At 40.7% G+C, this 18676-nt stretch overlaps 1 non-coding gene across 1 annotated transcript; it reads right to left on the minus strand.

The window, feature by feature from the left end:
* Nucleotides 1-5178: 5178 nt before the first annotated feature.
* Nucleotides 5179-5250, minus strand: TRNAQ-UUG (transfer RNA glutamine (anticodon UUG)). Its single transcript has one exon. It is a non-coding gene; the product is annotated as a tRNA-Gln (tRNA).
* Nucleotides 5251-18676: the final 13426 nt, after the last annotated feature.

Consider the following 18676-nt stretch of genomic DNA (forward strand, 5'->3'; position numbering starts at 1 on the left):
TCCTGCACTCTGTGCTAATCGATTGGGTAGATCATACTCGTGGCCTTCTTCTCTGCAGCATACTGGATGCTGCCCACTCATTTAGTGCTTCCATAAATAATGGTTCAATGTCACTTCCGGTCCACAAGTCACCACAGCACATGTCTTTCCTACTCTCCCACCACTTTCCTTGCTCCTTATGGAATCAATTGCATTGGCCATTTTTCTGTAAGTAGATAGAGCACATCATTCAGTGAAATGGGTTAAAAACAGGACATGGTCATATGAGAAGATGGCAATGTCTTCATATCTGACTCCTCTTTGGTCACTTCAATGATCAGCCTATTTTATTTATTTATGTTTTCTTTAGGACAGCTGCAGTATATCTGTATATGCAAATCATGTATACTGCATTTTGTTATCTTAAAGGAACACCATAGGCACTATATAATTTAATCTATTTAAAGTGGTTATGGTGCCTGGAGTCACCTTGCGCTGTCTCTTTATTAAGTGTTAAAGCAATCTTCAGCAGATTAACACAGAACACGGGTCCCTAACCACCTATAGCACAGCCCCTTGGAGGTATGACTAGTTATACACTTATTTCTGCTATACCAATGCATACCAGCAGTGGGTTCGGTGATAGGCTGAAAGCAGTCAGCTGACTCACTCAGCTAATCACCCTTTGCTGCTTAGGTTAATGCTTTCTCATTGGCCCAAGCAGCACATAGGAGATTCTCGTTTAGCACCAAAGATGGCACCATGGAACTCCAGACACTAAAAATTAGAATTTAATTATACCATTTTAATTGGGTGTATATCTAAAACAGTTTGCAAAAGCTGCATATCTTGTGTCTGCAGTCTTTGAAATCTCTCCCCTTCTTCCACATCTCACTCTTTCTCTGAGCTAAAAAACTAAACATTAAGTAACAGGACTGGTTGTCTGACTGACAGCCAGCGGGGGTGTAACAAGGTTAAATGGTAAAAGTGTCAAATTCTATTGAAATCTGCACTTTTTAAAAAAAATAAAAATAGGACACACAGTTCACATATAAAGCATTTCAGCAAGCTAAAGTGCTTTAGGGTTCTGCAGTGTCCTTTTTACGGTAGCAAAATGACAAGTTAAGCAAACACACCAAGATTTTTACAGACAGAACAATAACATGTAACAAATTTAACATAAAATCAGACATATCCTGGTTCCTTCAAAGAAATTAATAAAATCTTGTAACTAAAAGCCATAATGTAATTTATTGAGACCTTTGCCAGGTGTCCCTAGTCGCAGGATGATTGACGAAAACCATACAATTACATTGGGGGAAGGGGCCCGATCCATACTCCATGTAAAAAAGCCAAATTAAAGAGGCAAGTGTAGATGATTTTATAATTATTCCAACATTTAATTACAACACACTAAATATGTGAAAGTTGATCTGTACATTTTCTGGCAAGCTTGCATATTTATTTGTTAAAAAAGTAGCTAAATTTTGCTATTTATTGTGCTATAAAGTTAATAAAATAAAGGATTTTACATAACTTCTACAGGTATGAGGCTCCCCCAGCGCTTGTCACAACTCCTCCCACAATGTCATGGAGGAGACTTGGTCTCCACTGGAGTGGTCCAATCCAATGCTCCTCATAGAGGAGGGAACCTGATGTGCACAGCGAGCGTTGCACACGCATCCAAGCTTCACAAGAGGAAAGCATTGCATTTGGCTGAGTTGGTGCAAGTTCTCTGCCTGAGTTTCTCCAACCTACGCACCATGCTCCACCGGCATTGCCTCCTTTTTTTGGTACAATGCTGTGGAATTTCTTGGTGCTTTATAAATAATAAAATAATAATACCCCCGGGACCAACCTCTTTCTTCCCACCATCTGACTTCTTGGCCACAGGTCTCTCTACCTTCTCCTCCCATTTTTTTTTAATCCTAGTATTTCTATATGTGCCATATAGACTCCAGGTACTCACACTACGTTGTCCTTCTATAGCCGCTACCTTGCTCTCAAGCCGTCACTCCATCAAACTGTTGATGTAAGAATTAAACATGCAATATTTATCAAAATTTTTTACATTCTTTATTTCTTCAGTGAAAATTATTCAATTAAAAAGTTAAAAAACACTATTTTATTTATGACACTATTACTATTTATTTGTCTCCCACATTGTAGTGTAGGACCCACCGATAATGGGGTACTTTGAAAGTAGTGGTGGGCTTAACAACATATGGCCATATGGTGGAACCAAATCCCCATATTTATACTTAGTTAGGCATTTTAGTAGCCTTCTTTGTTTTTTGTATTTTTGTAGTCTGAGTGCGCTGCACTATTTTCTCATTCATGAAATTTTGGTCACAGCGGCAGCACCTTTCATGCAAAATTCAGGTCCCGGGAGTGCCCCCTATCCTTTCTCTGTTTATACTATATTTGGAGTCCAGACCAGATTCCTTAGGGGTTAAGCACCCCGCCCAGGCCCCCCCAGCTTCAGAGTCTCCTTTAGAGGTGGCCACAGGTGTGTATATTAAGGAGGAGTTTGTCATTAGTCAAGTCACTTTTATTATTTTTTCCAGTGAACACAGTCATCTGCATTAGTGAGTATACTCATTTTCAGCACTAACACATTAATTATTTAGTTTTAACACTGCTTTTAATTGCTTTCATCACTTTTGTTTGTATACTCACTATGCTCTTACTAGTATTTAACACTATTTTATTTATGACACTATTACTATTTATTTGTCTCCCACATTGTAGTGTAGGACCCACCGATAATGGGGTACTTTGAAAGTAGTGGTGGGCTTAACAACATATGGCCATATGGTGGAACCAAATCCCCATATTTATACTTAGTTAGGCATTTTAGTAGCCTTCTTTGTTTTTTGTATTTTTGTAGTCTGAGTGCGCTGCACTATTTTCTCAACTCCTCCCACAATGTCATGGAGGAGACTTGGTCTCCACTGGAATGGTCCAATCCAATGCTCCTCATAGAGGAGGGAACCTGATGTGCATAGCGAGCGTTGCACAAGCATCCAAGCTTCACAAGAGGAAAGCATTGCATTTGGCTGAGTTGGTGCAAGTTCTCTGCCTGAGTTTCTCCAACCTACGCACCATGCTCCACCGGCATTGCCTCCTTTTTTTGGTACAATGCTGTGGAATTTCTTGGTGCTTTATAAATAATAAAATAATAATACCCCCGGGACCAACCTCTTTCTTCCCACCATCTGACTTCTTGGCCACAGGTCTCTCTACCTTCTCCTCCCAATTTTTTTTAATCCTAGTATTTCTATATGTGCCATATAGACTCCAGGTACTCACACTACGTTGTCCTTCTATAGCCGCTACCTTGCTCTCACTCCGTCACTCCGTCAAACTGTTGATGTAAGAATTAAACATGCAATATTTATCAAAATTTTTTACATTCTTTATTTCTTCAGTGAAAATTAACAAGCTTAGCAGAGACATTTCAGTAAGAAAATACACATTAGGATATGGTACCAGTTGCCACATGCAATGTTTAATATACTGTACTGATTCTTGTATAATAAAATAATAATATGCAGGAGTAAACCATAAAAAGAATATAAATAAGCCGGGGAAGCATGAGTAGACAGCTACAAGTTATACCAACCAGGCAGCTCCAGAGACAGAAAGGTAATGTCCATTCTGCTATGGTAAGGACAACAAGAGTAGGCAGTTGATGCACACTGATGCATTGAGGCATAGACTCTAGAAGACTTTTGAAAGTATCCTGCAGTATCTGGCACAAAGTCATTAGCAGCAAATGGTAGGACCTCCATGAATTGGATTTGTTGTCCCACTACATCCCACACATGCTTGATTGAGATCTGAGAATTTGGATGTCAAGGCAACAGGAACTCTTTGTCAAGTTCCTCAAACCACTCCTGTGGCAGGGTCCATTATTCTGCTGAGAGAGGCCACTGCCATGGGTGTACGTGGTCTGGAACAATCTTTTCTCCAGATAAATGACGCACATGGGCCCGGCGATCTACTAGATCTAAAAGAAAACATGATTCATCAGATCAGACAACCATCTTCCATTGCTCCATGGTCCATTTCTGATGCTCACTTCCCCATTGAAGACATTTTAGGTGGTGGACAGGGGTCTTCATGGGCACTCTGAACATTCTGCGGCCATAGCCCCACATGCAGGAAACTGTAATGCACTGTGTGTTCTGACATAGAAACATAGAATGTGATGGCAGATAAGAACCATTCGGCCCATCTAGTCTGCCCAGTTTTCTAAATACTTTCATTAGTCCATGGCCTTATCTTGTAGTTAGGATAGCCTTATGCCTATCCCACGCATGCTTAAACTCCTTTACTGTGTTAACCTTTACCACTTCAGCTGGAAGGCTATTCCATGCATCCACTACCCTCTCAGTAAAGTAATACTTCCTGATATTATTTTTAAACCTTTGTCCCTCTAATTTTAGACTATGTCCTCTTGTTGTGGTAGTTTTTCTTCTTTTAAATATAGTCTCCTCCTTTACTGTGTTGATTCCCTGTATGTATTTAAATGTATGTATGTATTTAAATTCATATCCCCCCTGCCTCGTCTTTCTTCTAAGCTATACATGTTCAGATCCTTTAACCTTTCCTGGTAAGTTTTATCCTGCAATCCATGAACCAGTTTAGTAGCCCTTCTCTGAACTCTCTCTAAGGTATCAATATCATATCCCCCCTGCCTCGTCTTTCTTCTAAGCTATACATGTTCAGATCCTTTAACCTTTCCTGGTAAGTTTTATCCTGCAATCCATGAACCAGTTTAGTAGCCCTTCTCTGAACTCTCTCTAAGGTATCAATATCCTTCAGAAGATATGGTCTCCAGTACTGTGTACAGTGTACAGTACTCCAAGTGAGGTCTCACCAGTGTTCTGTACAATGGCATGAGCACTTCCCTCTTTCTAATATCTAATATCTTTCTAATATCTAATAATAGCTAATATCTCTCCCTATACAACCAAGCATTCTGCTAGCATTTCCTGCTGCTCTAGATAGAAATGAAACCTAGCAGATGCCAGAGATGTCTATTGAAGAAATATGTGTTTGGTATCTAATGTCGAGAGGGCTGACTCCAATTTGGCATTGGCAGATTATATATGCTTAAATTGGATTTTTTAAGAAAGAATGTTTTGTTGAATGTTGCTTTCTCTTGATGTGACATTTTTAAAAGAGGCACCTAGGTCCCACCGAGATTTGAACTCGGATCGCTGGATTCAAAGTCCAGAGTGCTAACCATTACACCATGGAACCCTTACTGACACCTTTCTATCATGGCCAGCATTAAGTTTTTCAGCAATATGTGTGATCGAACCAGATAGGTGGATCTTCACTACTCATGTGCATAAATGATCCATGGGCACCCAGGGCCCTAACACAAGACAACATCTTGGAGATGCTATGACCCAGTGGTCTAGCCATCACTGTTTCACCCTTGTCGAAGTCTCGCAGATCTTTTCGCTTGACCATTTTTCCAGTTTCCAACACAGGAAATTTAAAAACTGACTGTCCACTTGCTGCCTAATGTAACCCACCCTTGACAGGTGCCATTGTAATGATGTAATCAATGTTATTCACCAGTGGTTTTAATGCCGTGTCTGACCAGTGTCTGAAAAAAGTGTGCAATATGATTCACTTCTATTATCATATCATTAAATGTGTGCTCCTGTTTCTATTCTCTCTCTCCTCTCTCCACAGGAGATTGAACTGCTAACTCATGTGGTCTAGATACAGTGTAACCAATTAACTTTTTTGTATTGTATTGTCAGTAGCAGTTGTGTGTTTAATAAAATTGGTGACATTCAAATGTCAATTAGTAATGTTTACAGGATTCCAAAAGCCGTATCCCTAACACTATATTGTTCCTGTCCCTAGTAGTATTAGGTGTTCTACCTAATTTACTCACCTTGTTTGTTGCTGCTCACCTCTCCTATCAGCGTCACACTGAAAGCATGTGCTCCTCCTCTAATGTCCAAGCCAAGGCTCCTCAAAGAGAAGCAGGGCCGTATATAATATGAATAGGACCCTGGGGAAAGCATTTTCTTGGGCCCCCTGGGCCCAGTCCCTGCCCCCCTCCTCCCCCAATTATGCCCAACCCCCAATCACACTGACAGACATTCTGACACATACACACATACACAGACATATTAAAACATTTGCAGATACATACTGACACACACATGCACTGACACACAATGATATACTGGCAGACATATTGACACACATTCAGACATTTTGACACACATACACACACACACACACACACACACATACATACATACATACACACACTGACAGATATACTGACACACACACAGACACATACACTGACAGAAATACGGAAACATACACAGACACATACACTGACAGGCATATTGACATACACACATACACTGACATACTGACATACACACACACACTGACATACTGACATACACACACAGACACACAGACACACTGACATACACACACAGACAGACATACACACACACACACAGAGATATACTGGCATACATACACACAGACAGACATGCGCACACACACACACACACACACACACACAAACATACTGACATACACGTACACAGGCAGACTGACATACACACACAGACATACTGACACACATACACACACATACACACACACACAGACATACTGACATCCACACACACACACACACACACACACAAAGACATACACACACACACAGACATACTGACATACACACACAAACATACTGACATACTGACACATACACACAGACAGACATACTGACACACACAGATATACATCTAGCCACCCTCCAGGTTCTTACCTTTTTATGGAGGGTGGTTTCCCTGGGTTCCAGCGGCAGACTGAGGCAGTTGGGGGTTATCTTGTAGAACTCCCCTCCTCCCTGCCTTCCTCCTCCCGCGCGGCTATTATCTCCGGTGGAAGAAAATGATGCGCGGCACTCACTTCCTCCCAGTCGGTACAGTAAGGGGCCCGGTCGCGCTGTTTAAGCGTCACAGCGCCCGACCGGGCTCCTGCTGACACATGCTCACCGGGTGGCCCTTAGTGCAAGGGCTGGTGTGGCTCTGTGCAGCCACACCGCCGGTTACATGGGGGCTGTGCAAATCACGGGGCCCGCGGGGCAGCTGCTCTGGGGCCCCCCAGGAGCAACAGGGCCAGGGGCAACTGCCCCATTTTCCCCGCACTAAAGATGGCCCTGAAGAGAAGCGTGGCAGACCTAATGTGCATGCGCGGCGAGCACTGTGCAAATATTCAAACTTCCAAATGGAAAGCATTGAATCAATTAATCAATTGAATAATAAAAAAAAAAAACTGTTTTACTCTATCTGTGCCTGAAGGGTCACTTAATCCTGCAATGTAAACATTGCAGGTTCTCAAAAAGTGCAATGTTTTACCTACCAGGGTTAAGAGGACAGGGCCACTGCAGATTGAGATTGAGTGGTCTGGGTGACTATATTGTTCCTTTATATTGTATATTGCCTTTTGATCTTGCTAACTCCCACATAACTAACATGGATATATCACAGTGTAGTGTTAGTTTCAGACTTATTCCAATTCTTCGTTTAGATGTGAAGCTCCTGAATATATCAGTTAATAGAACCTCTAGATGTGCTGAGATGAACGCAGCTTCATATAAACAGGGATATGATCACAGTCGATATGTATTTTATTTACAATATAATATCAAATTAAATGTTGCGTTAAGTGCTTTATTTTCACACCGTGGTTGAATTTTCTGTAACTCATTTAATGCATTGAGCTGCTTTAGCTTGGACTGGTAAAATGAGCCCATGTTCTTCCAATTCATTGAGCTTCAGAAATAACTATATGGAGCTAGCAAGATACACATCACACAATATAACATTGACCACTAGAGTGCGCTGCAGGACTTGTCTCACAAAAATCTCTCTCACCAGTCTATATTTAATTAATTTGAAAACTACATTTTTATTATTATTCTCATTTATATACAGCCAACATATTCCACAGCACTTGTAGAATTATTATAAAAAGGAATCTGTAAATAAAGTGAATAAAGCTAAATATTATTAGCATTTTATTTTTTTCCAAAAAGGCATGTGATGTGTGTTCAGTGGTTGCTAGAGGGACACTCCAGAGTACAACTGACTCTAAGTGGTAATGTGTTAAAACATGCTAAACAAATAATAATTAAAAAAAAACTTTAAAATAATCACTTTGCCACTATGTGATCTTTTAGTGACACCTGGTGGTAAAACATCTTTAAAATAAAGAGCTGAAAAAAATAAAATAAGTACAGTATATATATAAAATAAGTACAGTATATATATATATATATATATATATATATATATATATATATATATATATATATATATATATATATATATATATATACTGTACTTATTTTATTTTTTTCAGCTCTGTATTTTAAACAGTTTAAAAATAACTAAGATTTTTATTTATATATATATATATACATATATATATAAATAAAAATCTTAGTTTAAAAATAACAAAGATTTATATATATATATATATATATATATATATAATAAAAATCTTTTATTGAGATATATATATATATATATATATATATATAAATACAAATCTTTGTTATTTTTAAACTGTCAACAAACTTAGCAGCACTAATATATATATATATATATATATATATATACACACACACATATCATTTTCAGTTGAATTTGGGGAAACAACTTGAAACATTCATTGTGCTGAGCTATTTCAATTGCTATTGTTTAATTTGTTTATTGCAAACAGCTGAAAGTCTGTAAATGTTGATAATAAACTTAATTTTCAATGAGAGTTAAATAAGTTTGATTATAACTGTATTTCTGTCTGTCTGTCTGTCTGTCTGTCTATCTATCCTCCATTCTTGTAGGTAAGTACAAACAATGCAAGACAGGGGCATGGAAGGTAAGCATAGAATGTCTTGACAATATAACAATCGTATGTTGAGGTGCAGAAGCATGGTAAGCTTATACATTGATCAGGTAGAAAAAGGCAGGTAGTATATTATGAATAACTCTTAACAGGCTGTGAGAGCATGTTGTTATACGGAGCTTGATTACTAGATCAGAATCAGAGTGCAAAAACAAGGAACACAGGCGACACGCCAAGGTCTGTGATGGTTTTCTTTATGGTTGGGTAATATTCCTCAAATAAAAGCATTTTTTATTTGAGGAATATTACCCAACAATAAAGAAAACCATCACAGACCTTGGAGTGTCGCCTGTGTTCCTTGTTTTTGCACTCTGATTTCTGCAGATTGCGGTGTCTGCTATTTTCACAGAGCACCTCCCAGATAGATGGCCGGATTGTTGCGTGGAACCTGAGTGAGGCGTGATTTGTTTCTTGTAGGTCAGAATCCTGACTGGCTTACTGGGTAATTGTTTTTCTGCTCCCATTTCTTCATGTCCTGCCCTCTCACATCACTAAAACCATATTCTGACTGCTGGCTTGTTATACATGACCTGTGATGGAATGGCCTACGTGATTATAAAGATAAATTATTTAGAAACTTTAGGCCTATAAATTTGAAAAAAATTCTCCATCTTAGCTAAAATCACAGATTGGCTATTCTAGCTTCAGTTTTGTAATTCGGATTGTATACATTGGCGTGTGGACAGGGTAACATGAACCGTGTCACTGGCGCTGCCAAAAAGGGCTCAGAAAATATGGGTCTACACGAAGAATAGACATGTGTATTCCTGACATTATAGTTGTAAAAATACAGTTTAGGCTTCCTGCCTCCCTTGTATAAAGGTGTTAAGCTTACTTTATTTACAGCGCTGTGTGGGTCGCATTGCAGTTGGTTCCACCTCCTTCGCTGAGATTAGCAAGCTTGACGATCTCAGCCAATCCAATGCTTTTCCATAGGAGGATATTGCGTATGAACTGCAAAATGCCAAATAAATGCATCTCTATGGGGAGCGTTTAGCGTCTCCATGTAAAGCATCTGAGGGACTGCCACTAGAGATGTTCTTAGGCAGTATTGTAAACCCTGCCTTACATTAAAAGGCCTACAAGGACATACTAAACACACCAGAACAAGTACATTAATCTGTAGTTGTCCTGGTCACTATAACGTTCCTTTAATGTTCAAAGACATAATGCTGACAGGCATTTTTATTGATAAAATGTTCTGTGTTGGCTTCCATGTATACTCTTTGAAGATCTTTTGCCTTTCTTGCCAAAATAATTTGTCTATCTGCCGCTTATCATTCCTCTTTTGGATTTTTCGCTCAATTTTCTCTGATTTTACTATAAATTACATTTGTAAAACAAGACATGAATAATGTTACTAGGAAAACGGATGCATTTCAAAGTGAAAGGATTTTTCGATAATAAAAAAAAAGGGAACATCCACCTTCAAGTCATGGACTCCCAAAATTTATTGGAAAGAAAGGGTACATATTTGCTTCTATTTTCGAACTTACTGAAAAATAAAAATAAAACATACATTTTTTAAATTGAAAGGGTGCAGTAAGGAACAATTTTTGACACTTTTTATACATAACCAATGTTTGCCAAAAAGGGCCTCTTGCATCGTTGCATTGTTGCATTACTTTTGAACCACGGCTGTTAGTTTATTTTCTACTGATAGTGTACTCATCAGTGTTGGTAAACTCAGAGAGTTTGCTGACCAAAAGTACTATTTAAATATTAACTATAGAAATAGACAAATTGTGCTGTAAATAAAGCACTTTATTTTTTTTTTAATTAAATTGTATTGCTATTTTCAGAGGCGGCTCTCTAATTAAGCGATTTAGGCGGCCGTCGAAGGCCTCGCTTTAGCAGGGTTACCACGGTAAGACTCTAACTTCTGGAGATCGCGAGACTCCTATCACGTCTTCTGCAGCTCATACTCGGTGGAGCTGCAGACCAAATAGAGAGCCCACCGGACCACCAGGGAGCCTGGACACTGACCACCAGGGAAAAAGGTATTTCTCTCACCCACTCTGCTCCCAGTCACCCATTCCCAAACTGCCACCTGTCAACCCCCTAACTCTGCCCCCTGTCAACCCCCCTATCTCTGCCACCTGTCACCCCCTACCTCTGCCACCTGCCACCCCCTAACTCTGCCACCTGTCACCCCTCATAACTCTGCCAGCCCCCCATAACTCTGCCACTCCCCCTAACTCTGCCACCTCCTAACTCTGCCACCCCCTGACTCTGCCATCTGTCACCTCCCCTAACTCTGCCACCTGTCAGCCCCCCTAACTCTGCAACCTGTCAGCCCCCCTAACTCTGCAACCTGACTGCCCTCTAACTCTGCCACCTGTCACCTCCCCTAACTCTGCCATCTGTCACCTCCCCTAACTCTGCCACCTGTCAGCCCCCCCTAACTCTGCAACCTGACTACCCCCTAACTCTACCACCTGTAAGCCCCTCTAACTCTGCCATCTGTCATCCCCCCTAACTCTGCCATCTGTCATCCCCCCTAACTCTGCCACCAGTCACCTCCCTGCCACCTGTCACCTCCCTAACTCTGTCACCTCACCTAACTCTGCCACCACCTTAACTCTGACATCTGTCACCTCACCTAACTCTGCCACCACCTTAACTCTGACATCTGTCACCTTACCTAACTCTGCCACCTGTCACCTCCTCTAACTCTTTCACCTCCCTGTCACACTTTCCCTCCATCATTCTGTCACACTCACCCCCCAACCCTGTCTCATTCACCCACTCACCCTGTCAAACTCACCCTGCCACAGTTACCCATTTACTTACCATATCACAGTCACCCCTGAAGACAATCATCATACAGACAATCATAAAACATAACTTAGCTATGAACAAAGTGCACAAAGGCCACAGTTAGCCTACCACAAACACAAAACACAGCAAGCAGCAACCACACAAACATACACATGCTCACAGAAACATACATTCTCATACAAAGATACTCACTGTCAGACACATACACAGGTAGACAATGCCTGACACACTAAGAAATACACACAGTCAGATAAAAACACATCATGAATGTATGACTGCATTAGTCAATATTTGTATCTCTGTGCATCAGTGTGTTTGTGTGTATGCATTTGCATGTATCAGTGTGTATATGTATTTGTGTATTAGTCTGTATATGTGTGCATGTATTAGTGTGTGTGTCTGTCTGCAATGTGAGGGTGGCATGGTATGGGCAATGCAAAGGTAAAGTTGCAAGCAACACATATATTATATGCATCCATCCAAACATACCGGTACATACATATACAATACACGGGGAACCCATATATGATAATATGTAAAGGTTTATATAATATGTGGGGAAAATGTCTATGACATTGTTTTCTTATCTGTAAATTTATTATTTGGTAAATATTTATTTTTAAAAGCCCAACCAAAATGTCAATTTTTGTTTCAAATAACCCCTTCACACTGGCATTTATGTATAAACGACTGCCAGGCTATGCAACCATACCCAGCAATCGTGTTTAAGCGATAGCATAATTGCAAATTAAATTAGTTGATTGCAAATTATGCCATAACTACAGTCAGAGAGCTCACAACACAGCAGCACAGGGAGCCGGGACAATGCAAGCCTCTAAAGATGAATACAGAGCATACCGTTCCTTATCCAACGCTGCAAGCTCGTCATTCAATATATCTACAGCTCCTTATACACACACACAAGGTAACCCCTATTCTTTGTTCACTAATGGTGTTGGGGGGCCTCATGTTTGAGTTTCGCCTAAGGCCTTGCAAAGTCTAGAGCCACCCCTGGCTATTTTGGTCCATTCTATTTAGTTTCAATCCTGAAATGGATCTTAGTACATCTTTTCTTTTTTGTGTTTTACCAACAAGGGAATGCCTGGGTACATTTGACCATAAGAAGAACTATAAACCAAAATCTCAGATGAAACAAGCCAGTACACTGTCACTTAATTTCTTAATTTTATATGAAATATTTATTAATAATTCTGCAGGAACTAATGCAATAATACTGGAACAGTATGGCGATTACAGGGATTTTGCTATACATGAAGAAATACCACATGCTGACATTGGTATATATCTGATCCAACAGTGATTGTTGGTAATTGCTATTTGCAACCAGCAATAAGGATACAGAGCCACAAAGACATTTACTGCACAATTCTCTGCAGACAAATGTTTATCAATCCAGAAACAGCGTTTATTTTAGCAACTAGTAAATAGTAGGGATCATTGCAGTAGCTCGGCTGCCAGGACAAAGAATCCTTGGTAAGGTGAGCTAACAGTCCTTTACTCATAAAGCTCTCACTGCCTAGATATAGACATCTGGACAAACAAGACATCAACACGCAGTCACTCAAATACATACATTCTATGACTGACACATATACACTTACAGACACCTAAGCTAACACAGATACACTCACCCTCTCACTCACTCACATAGAACAGACACACATGAACTCATAGTTGTAGCAGCAGATGTACCCACATCGCACAGATCCATCACATGTACATACACATAGAGAGACACACACGCATACACACTGTATGTGTTAAAAACATACAGAGACATTTACCATTAGGTAGTGGATAAAAGGGAAATATTGTATTTGTAATTCTAAATTGTGAGTCCTAATTAAATAGTAATCTTCAAATAATATAATTCCACAATCCAGTGAAATCATTGTGGCCTGGACAAAATAAAGGGACAGCCATAATAATTAAAAGCGCACTATAAAACATATCAAATTACACTACATCTAGTTACACCAGGTATATTATTATTATTATTATTATTATTATTATTGCCATTTATATAGTGCCAACAGATTCCGTAGCGCTTTACAATATTATGAGAGGGGGGATTTAACTATAAATAGGACAATTACAAGAAAACTTACAGGAACGATAGGTTGAAGAGGACCCTGCTCCAACGAGCTTACAGTCTATAGCATATGACCTCGTTAGGCTAGATGTGTAATAACAATTAACTCTTTCAGTGCCAAGCATGTAATTAGAGAGCCAATTGTATCCTTCACACAGAGACCAATTTGAATCTGTCAATTACAAATAATAATAGTAAAAAAAAATAGCATCCTCTATAACCGGATAGAGGCCTGATAAGTGGTTGCTACACCAGGCCCTATATTTTAAAGAGAAAGAGGTTTGCCAACTCTATGGCCCTAAAAGGGTGCAAATGAGTGCAAAAGCGTACAGGGTTACTCGAACCGTCGTGATAATGTTAGTGATTTGAAGTAGTCATGGTGGTAGGCTGCGGTATGAGGGGGCCCACCATGTAGCCCAAGCACTTAGGGCCACCCAATGTCCATGTGTTCTCAGGGATCCGGTCATGCGCTTGTGTCTTATGTATGTTTCTCTGTGTCTGTGTTTCTCTATATGTGTCACTGTTTGTATCTGTGTATCTGCATGTGTCATTGTGTGTGTCTCTGTGTTTGTGTATCTGCATGTGTGTCAGTGTTTTTATCTACGTATCTGTGCATCTCTCTGTGTGTCATTATATGCATATGTGTGTCTGTATCTGCATGTGTCTTATTGTGTGTTTCTGTGTGTCTGTGTATCTATATATATGTACCTCTGTGTATCTAATTATGTGTCAATTGCTTATATCTGTGGGTCTGTGCATCTGCATGTGTGTCAGTGTTTATCTGTGTGTCTATGTATCTGTATGTGGGTCAGTGTTTGTATCTGTGTATCTGCATCTATGTTAGTGTGTGCATCTATCTGTATGTGCATCAGTGTGTGTATTGTTGTGTCTGTGTATCTGTATGTGTGCCATTATGTAGATCTACATTTTGGCCACTCTTGCGATAGAGGGCCTTCTCTATGTTAGTTCCGCCACTGATGGTAGAAGTCTCTATGTGTGGTGATTCTACTTGAAAAGCTGCACATCCAGAGATGTAATCACTTTTGTGCCGGGGGCTAGTTACACCCCCGGCACACATGACTTACGCAGCCTAGAACTCTGTGCAAACATTAAAAACATTAAAGCATGATGGAATGTCTTCAAGTGGAGCCTTGCTTCCCCCTATTTCCCTCTGAGTGCGCCCACTGCCTCCCTCCATTGCTGAAATCAATATTTATTTATTTAAAAAAAAATCCCCTCCCTCTTTCCCTACCCTTGCTGGCTCAGAACGACCATATGTACTCTGCGTGGATGAAATGGTTTAATCAACTGCTTCTCTAGCATTTGATTTGACCATGGAGAGGGAGGTTGTGATGTCAGGAGGGATGAGGAGAACACTTCGCCTGGTGCTGAATTTCAGGTAGATTTACTTAATTTTTTCTATTCAGGTTTTAAAGGGGGAACCCACTTACTAAAGCCCAATACAGCGTTAGTAATTAAAATAAAATGTGTCTTCTAAAGGGCTAGAGCAACTCTTTAAACAACCGATGCACTGAATTGTAATGCCTATTGTGTTTGCCGTAATATTGTTAAGCAGCTGCGCTATCTATAGTCAATCCATTTTGTGGCAAATGCTCCCAGAGGAATGTGGAAGCTGGCCTCCTGCCCACCGACTATAATCCAGGTCCAGAGACCCCGTTCGGGGGTTAGCCTGCCCAGCCTCACTAAGAGCAACTCCTTAAACAACCGATGCACTGGTTCGGTACCTTCCCTCTCCTGAGTTCACTGAATGCTCGTTCCTTGGAGGTCGTTCGTGTGAACTAACCCACGAACAGTCCTTACCGCTATGGAGCTCCTTTCGGCTGCAGGACTTTGTGCTTCCCGGTCATCTTGGTCTGGTGATTTGACCCCCTTGTAGACCTGCTCTTTTTGGAGGAAAGGTGCCCGAGTCTGTGAGGAACAATTGCTCCTTGAGAGCCAGGAGGAGCACCCCATATTTCTTCGTCAGGAACTGCTGAAAGTTGACTGACCAAATCACTAATCACTCTGGAACTATTTTGGGCATGGCATTGACCACTTGTGTGGCCGTTCAGAACTTTACCCCGGTGGTGATTCCCCTACACTGCATGAATCTGAGCGCTATTTGGACAACTTGGGCACTTAGATCAGGGCTATTTTGGGATATAGGACATGTGGGGTTCCTGTATGACACCTAGGCTGGACTTGCATTGTATTGTATAGACACCATACTGGGATCTGTGCATAAAAGGCTGAGTTTGGTTCTAATAAAGTCAGTTGTACTGTGTGTCATCCAGTTAGTGGGCGAATATAGATATTATAACTATTGTGTTCAAGGAAGAAGAACTTGGAGAAGAGGATTACACCCCCTATTCAGCCATGCGCAAGTCTTATTCCAGGATCAATTACATGTTCCTCTCGCAACCCTTCCTGACGACTCTCCAAGGTTCCTATGTGGGAAATATAACATGGTCGGACAACTCATCAGTAGGTATCTGCATGCAATCCCCTCTGTTTAAACCTACAGAGCGTACTTGGCGCTTAAACGAATCACTGTTGCTAGAGGTCAACGTTTCTACGGCAATACATGAATATCTCGCTCAATACTTCGCAGAGAGCATCAACCTGGTAATGGTCTGGGAAGGGCACAAGAGTGTGGTAAAGGGAAGATTCTTCGCTATCGGCGCAGCCAAAAAGAAGGCCAGATCGGAGCAACTGCGTTCGCTGGTAACTAGAACAGAGACATAAACAATCGCTATCAGATGGGGATTTTAAACTTCTGCTTGATACCAGAAAAGACCTGAAGATTCTACTCACCCAACAGCAAATCTAGACGATTTTTTTTTTTTTTCCATGTTTCCTTTTTATTGGTTTTCATGAAAATAAAGTAAGGGGTACAGAAAGGAAGAAGGGGGTGGGGGAAACACTGTTACATCCTTATTATACATCAAAGTATTGTTTACAGCGTGTTGACACCATTTATACTTATTACCAAGTAACCACAATTATTAACAACAGGAATTTAACATAGTGAAGTTTCGTATATCCTGTAGCTAATATGAAAACCTGCGTGTTTCAGCACAGCTTACGCAACATTTAAACAATCCACATTCTCCCTAACCAGTCTAGCACCGACAATAGTACACATGCTAAACACATTGTATGTTTGGTTAAATTACTTAACCTATCCCTGCGTGGAGTGTGTACTGGGAGGGGAGAGTCATGAGCAGTCCATAAGGCATTGTCTCTAGGTAAGCATTCTTAACGATGTACTGTGGGTTGTCCAGCTAAGCCAGTGTTTTGCATATGCGTCAGGATGTCCCTCTAGTTTGTATGCCATCTGTTCGAAATCTGCTATAGTCTCAAGTCTGTTCCATAACTCTGAGGGAGAGGGCACATATTTGCTCTTCCAATGGGCGGCTATGCTAGTTTTTGCTGCCGTCATTATGTTTAAGAGGACGCGGTTGGACTTGTCGGAAAGAAGTTCGGGGGAAAGGTGGAGAAGGTAGCATTCTGGAGTAAACGGGATTTTGTGAGACGCTATGCTATCCACAGCTTTGCTTACATTTTTCCAAAAGGTTTCCAGTAGTGGGCAACCCCAGAATATGTGCTGTATATCACCAATATCTAGTTCACATCTCCAGCAGATGTGCGGGGTCGATGCGTACATAGCTGCTAACCTGGTCGGTACTAGGTACCATCTCATAAGCATTTTAGTGTATGCCTCCCATAGAGACAAGCTGTGGGATGCTTTTCTTGTTGTTTGCATGGCCTGGAGCCACAGCGGGATGGGGATGGTGACATGGAGGTCTTCCTCCCACTTTAGGATATAGTTGTGTTTAGTCAGTGGGTCACTATCATTTAATGCCCTGTAACATAGGGATAAATGTTTCCTTGGTGGCCGTTGGCCCGTGCAACAGAGACCAAAATGAGTGAGTTGGGATGTGTCGCATTGAGTTATGTGCAACGTTTGAAGAATGTGTTTTAGTCTTAGATACAGGTATAGGTCCCTAGATGGTAGTGCGAATTCTTCCTGAAGATCGGGGAAAGTTTTAAGTCCCTCATCTGTAAAAAGCTGTGAAACTGAGTGAATGCCTTTTAGTATCCAAGGGTTCATATTGATATTTACGGAGAGTTCTGAGATAGTCCGTATTGGAGCAAAATATAAAGTGTTGTCCACTCCCGTGAGGGGATTTGCCCATTTTCTCCAGCTACGTATTAAGAATTTAGTGCTGTCCATAGGTTTGTGTTTTGTGGGGTCCCATGTTGAGAATGAGCGTAGCAGGGAGTCTAATGTGTATGGTCTTATACATGCATTTTCTAAAGATACCCATATTGGCGGCGTGGGGCGGGATAGTATGTCCAGCCCTTGCGTCATAACCGCTGCTTTATAGTATGCTCTGACGTTCGGGACACCCAGACCACCTTTATTGGGTGACAACCATGTGAGACGTTTGGCTATTCTTGGGGGTTTTTTCTTCCATATATATGTGTTGAAGAGGTTTTGGAATTTGTTTAAAAGTTTGTCCCCTAGTGTTATGGGTATGGTGCGGAATAGGTATAAGATGAGAGGGAGAGCCATCATCTTAACAGCATTGACCCTTCCCAGCCAAGATATTTCTAGGTTTTGCCATGCATCTAGTTGAGTCTGTAGCTTGTAAATTAGTGGTGCATGGTTTTCCAGGGCGAGGTGTGAGGTGGACTTGGTCAGGTTAATGCCTAGATATTTTAAAGAGGTTTTCCTCCAATCGAAAGGATGACTGTTTTTAAGCGTATGAAGCGTATGGGTGGGGACTCTTATCGGCAGTGCTTGTGTTTTTTTTAGGTTGT

This window comes from Pelobates fuscus, chromosome 11 (genome assembly GCF_036172605.1).
Source record: "Pelobates fuscus isolate aPelFus1 chromosome 11, aPelFus1.pri, whole genome shotgun sequence".
NCBI lineage: Eukaryota > Metazoa > Chordata > Amphibia > Anura > Pelobatidae > Pelobates > Pelobates fuscus.